Below are 6000 nucleotides of genomic sequence, written 5' to 3'. Positions count from 1 at the left end.
AGTGCACATTAGGAGTTTTGTGTTGAACCTATGTTTGCAATATTAATTTTAAAAAATGGTATGTGTACTGGGGGTGGCTGGAAGTGGAGGGGGCACTCTGTTAATAATGGAAGGGGCTAAATTCCCGAACAATCCACCCCTCAGTGCCTGGGTGCCACCTAGGAGCTCCAAGCCCAGCCCAGCAGGGTATGGGTTGTAGGAACTGGCTGGGGATATAGTAGATTGAGCATCCCTTGGGGGAAAGGCAGAGGCTAAGAATCAATACCTCCACCACCTGCAGATCAAAGAGAGCATCACTCCCCACAACCCACTACCCACCCCTTCCAGCCCACCTTAGGGCAAATTCTTCCAACTCCCCATCCACAGCACATAGCCCTGCCGCAGGCATCTCTCTCCCCAGCCCACCATTGAGATCGTTCACTCAATATGCTTTCAGTGGTTGAATGAATTCCATCAAATGAATATGCTATTATTTACTTATTCATTCCCCTACTGGTAGTTTCCATTTCCCAACAGCAATGTATGAGGATTCTGATTTCTCCACATCCTCATCAAAGCTTGTTATTGTTAATTTTTTTTTAAAGTATAGTAACTCAGTGTGGAGTAGTATCTTGTGATTTTCATTTGCACCTCCCTGACGTTCAGCATCTTTTCATGTGCTTTTTGCCCATTTGTGTACCTTCTTTGGAGAAATGTCTATTCAAATCCCTGATGCATTTTTAAATTGTCTTTATTATTGAGTTGTAAAAGTTCTTTATATGCTCTGGATACAAGCCCCTTATCAGATACATGATTTGCAAAAAAATTTTTTTCCCCCATTATATGGCCTGTCTTTTCACTTTCTTAGTGGTATCATTTGTAGCACCAAAGTTTTAAATTTTTATGTAATCCAGTATAATCTATTTTTTAGTTATGTGCAGGCTTTTTGTGTCAATATGTTTCTTTTTTTTCAAATTTGTTTGTGGTAAAATACATATAATGTAAAATTGATCATTAAGCATTTTAAGTGTACTGTTCAGTGGTATTAACTGCATTCCTAATGCTGTGCAGCCATCACCGCCATCCATCTCCACAGCTCTTTTCATCTTTTGAAACTGAAACTATATCCAGTAAGCAATAATTCTGGCCAGGCGCGGTGGCTCACGCCTGTAATCCCAACACTTCGGGAGGCTGAGGCGGGTGGATCATGAAGTCAGGAGTTCGAGACCAGCCTGGCCAACATGGTGAAACCCAATCTCTACTAAAAATACAAAATTAGCGGGGTGTGGTGGCACACGGCTGTAGTCCCAGCAACTCAGGAGGCTGAGGCAGGAGAATCGCTTGTACCTGGGAGGCAGAGGTTGCAGTGAGCCAAGATCGTGCCACTGCACTCCAGCCTGGGCAATGGAGCAAGGCTCCCATCTCAAAAACAACAACAACAACAACAACAACTCTTCATTCCTCTTCATAGCAACCACAATGCTACCTTCTGTCTCTATGAATTTGACTACTCTAAGTACCTCATATAAGTAGAATCATACAGTATTTGTCTTTTTATGACTGGCTTATTTTACTTAGCATAATATTCTCAAGGTGCATTCATGTTGTAGCATATGTGAGAATTCTTTCCTTTTTTCTTTATTTTTAAGCCTGAATAATATTCTATTGCCTGTATATACTATATTTTGTTTATCCATTTATCCGTTGATGGACAATTGGGTTACTTCCACTGTGTATAAGGTCGTTATGAACATGAGTGTACAAATATCTCTTTGAGACTCTGCTTTCAATTCTTTTGGGCATATACCCAGAAGTGAAACTGCTAGATCATATGGTAATTCTATTTTTAATTTTTTAAGGAACTACCATACTGTTTTCCACAGCCGCTGCATCATTTTACATTCCCACCCACAGTGTACAAGGGTTCCAGTTTATCCACATCTTTGTCAACACTTGCCATTTTCTATTTTCTTTAAAATTTTTATAGTAGCCATCCTAATGGGTGTGAGGTAGTTCAACATAAGTTTATATTTCTCTTAGGTAAATATCTAGGCATGGGATTGCTGGGCTGTATGGTAAGTCTATGTTTAAATTTCTATTAAACTGCTGAACCATTTTCCAAAGTGGATGTACCATTTTACATTCCTCCTAGCAACACTGACAGTTGTAATTGCTCTGTAGTCTTGTTAGCACTTGATACTGTCCTAGTAGGTATGTGGTAGTATGTCAAGTGTTCAAATCTTTTGCCTATTTAAAAATTGGATTGTTTGTCTTATTATTTATTTGATTTATGTGTTTGGATTCAAGCCCTTTATTAGATCTCTTTTCCCCAGTCTGTGGCTTTGTCTTTTCCTTTTCTTTACAGCGATTTTTGAAGAGCAGAAATCTTTGTGCATTTTGTGTCCTATGTAGTCTCTGCTTAGCCAGGTTCAGAGATTTTCTCCTGTTTTTTTTTTTTTTTTGCAGAAATTTAATAGTTGTAGATTCTGTCTTTAGGTTCACAATCCATTTTGTGTTAATTTTTGTGTATGATGTGAGAGAAGGTTGAGGTTTTAGTTTTTTGTTTTGCATATAGATGTCCAATGTTTCTAGCACCATTTGTTGAAAAAAACACATTTTCTCAGCTGCGCACGGTGGTTCATGCCTGTAATCCCAGCACTTTGGGAGGCCGAGGAAGGCAGATCATCTGAGGTCAGGAGTTCGAGACTAGCCTGGCCAACATGGTGAAACCCCGTTTCTAGTAAAAATATACACACACACACACACCACACACACACACACACACACACACACAAATTAGCCGGGCTTGGTGGCATGCACCTGTAATCCCAGCTACTCGGGAGGCTGAGACAGGAGAATCGTTTGAACCTGGGAGGCAGAGGTTGCAGTGAGCTGAGATCATGCACTCCAGCTTGGGCAACAAGAGTGAAACTCTGTCTCAAATAAATAAATAAATAAATAAATAAATCTTTTCTCCATTGAATTAATTACCATGGCACAGTTGTCTCAAATCAATTGACCATCTGTGTGTGAATCTATTTTTGGAGTCTATGTTGTTCAATAAATTTAAAAGGATTTTATTGATTTTCTTAGAGGCAGTTTTTGGTTTAATCAATTTTTATTGATTCTCTGTTTTTTAATTCATCAATTTCTGTTCTGATAGTTACTATTTCCTATCTTCTGTTTACTTTGGGTTTATTTTTTCTTCTTCTTTTTAATAGTTTGTTAGGGTAGAAACAAAGGCCATTGATTTGAGAGCTTTTGTCTTTTTTTTTTGAGACAGAGTCTCGCTGTGTCACCCAGGCTGGAGTGCAGTGGCGCGATCTCGGCTCACTGCAAGCTCCGCCTCCCGGGTTTACGCCATTCTCCTGCCTCAGCCTCCAGAGTAGCTGGGACTACAGGCGCCCGCCATCTCGCCCGGCTAATTTTTTGTATTTTTTTAGTAGAGACGGGGTTTCACCGTGTTAGCCAGGATGGTCTCGATCTCCTGACCTCGTGATCCACCCGTCTCGGCCTCCCAAAGTGCTGGGATTACAGGCTTGAGCCACCGCGCCCGGCCGAGAGCTTTTGTCTTTTCTAATGGAGTTTAGTGCTGTTGATCTTCCCCAAGGTACTGCTTTATCAGCATCCCACAACTTTTTATCTGCTGTGTTTTCATTTTCAATTACTTAAAAATGCTAATTTTTCTTTTGATTTATTTAGAGTATAGTTCAGAGGTCAGCCAGATATTTGAGTGTACTTTGTACCAGGTTTTTAAGTTTCTCCCACCTGTTCCCCTTCCCTCTCCATTCAATTTTCAGCTGCTCTGGTAGTCTTGAACACCAGTGTCGCTCCACGGCCTAATATAATAGCTGCTTGCTGATGGACCTTGCTTTCTGTTGTGAACTAGGGGAATTCCTTCGGGAGAAAAGCCAAATAAATGCGGATATCACCCAGTGTGATTTTCTTCATTGAAGAGCTATATCTCCTGCAGTTTCTGCCTGCTCTTAGCTGTTTTGCATTGCCTTCAAAGAATTGTTTTTTGAAATTTTGTCTAAGGTTCGTAATTGTTATTGGCAAAGGGTCAGTCTGATACAACTTTAACATTATCAGAAATTGGAAGTTTTTCTGCACATTTATATATGTAGTATTTTCCATTTAGTTTAAAATATTTTCTACTTTTTATTGTGATTTCTGATTTTTTCCTCATGGAATATTTAGAAGTGTATTTCTTAATTTTCAAGCACAGGGAGATTTTCTAGTTTCATATCTATCTATCATCTATCTATCTATCTATCTATAATTTCCACTTATATTCCACTGCTGTCAGAAATACATTGTATGTTATTATTCTTTGAAGTTTTTTGAAACTTTATGTCACAGTATATAATCAAGTTTTATAAATGTTTTGATGTGTTGTTGAAAAAGGACTTTATTCATTTGTTGTCGTAATGTTCTCTGTATATCATTTAGATAAAATATGCTAATTGTATTGTTTAACTCTTTTCTATTTTTCTGATTTTTGCCTTTTCTCTCATTTTCTGAAATAAGAGTTAAACATCTATTATAATTGCAAATTTGTCTATTTCTCCTTTTATTTCTGTGAGATTTTTTGCTTCACATATAGAAGATGTCATTAGGTACCTGCAGATTTATAATTATATATCTTACTGTTAAATCAAAACTTTCATCTTTATGAAATGTCCCTATCACTAGCAATGCTTTTTGGTTTTTTTTTTTTTTTTTGAGATAGAGTCTGGCTGTCACCCAGGCTGGAGTGCAGTGGCCGGATCTCAGCTCACTGCAAGCTCCGCCTCCCAGGTTCACGCCATTCTCCTGCCTCAGCCTCCTGAGTAGCTGGGACTACAGGCACCCGCCACCATGCCCGGCTAGTTTTTTGTATTTTTTAGTAGAGACGGGGTTTCACCATGTTAGCCAGGATGGTCTCGATCTCCTGACCTCGTGATCCGCCCGTCTTGGCCTCCCAAAGTGCTGGGATTACAGGCTTGAGCCACCGCGCCCGGCCACTTTTTGGTTTAACAAAAACATTTATTGTCTCGTATAAACATAAGGACATCACCTTTTGTTGCATGGCATATCTTTTTCTTACTCCTTTTAATTTCTTATATTTTAGATATTTCTTTTGAAATAGCTTCTAGTTGGACTTTCTTTTATCTGACAACCTTTGTCTTTTAATTGGAGCATTTATTCCATTTACATTTAGTGCCATTACAGATAAATTTGGTTTTAAATCTATTATGTTGCTAGTTGCTTTCTATTTGTCCCAAGTGTTCTTCATTAACTTTGTCTTCTTTCTTGCTTTCTGTTAGATGAAGCATTTTTGTGATGATTCCACTGCCTCTCCATTCACTTAGAAAAATATTCTTTTAAATATTATTTCAGTGGTTACCATAGAGACTAAAACATGTATCCTTGACTTATCAAAGTTTAATGTAAATTAGTAGTTTTACCTCTTTCTTGAAAATGTCAGGATGTTAGTATATCTTTCATTTACCAGCTTTCAATATGTATGGTATTATTGTAATGCATTTTTAATTACTTACATATTTTAAATTGCATGAGACATTGTTATTATTAGATTATATTTATTTAGAGTTTCCCACATAATTACCCTTTACGTTGCTTTTCATTCTTTCCTGCATCTCTCATTGCATTATTTTGGTTGTTCATTCTTTCTCTCCCTGTCTTTCTCTTCATCTTTCCTTTCACTGTCTCCTCCAATTTTCTCACCCTCCCACCACCCACTCACACCTAGACATAGTTGAGTTCTAAGACATTAGGTGCACACATGGTGAAATTCTACTATAATACATTTCAGTTGCTGCTGCAGAAACCCCATGTACTTGTCTTAAAGTTCAGTTTAACTAATTTCTCCAATGTGAGGTCAATCTTTTCCTTTTAAAAACCTAACAAGGTTTTTAAAGCCTTGGGGCATTATTAGTCTACATTAGATATGCACTAAATCACGACTTGGAAGAAATTGGGGTGGCAAGAGTCAAGTAATTAACTCAAAAAAAGTAA

Source organism: Trachypithecus francoisi, unplaced genomic scaffold (assembly GCF_009764315.1).
Source record: "Trachypithecus francoisi isolate TF-2019V2 unplaced genomic scaffold, Tfra_2.0 Contig01579, whole genome shotgun sequence".
NCBI lineage: Eukaryota > Metazoa > Chordata > Mammalia > Primates > Cercopithecidae > Trachypithecus > Trachypithecus francoisi.
This window is presented reverse-complemented; position numbering follows the sequence as displayed.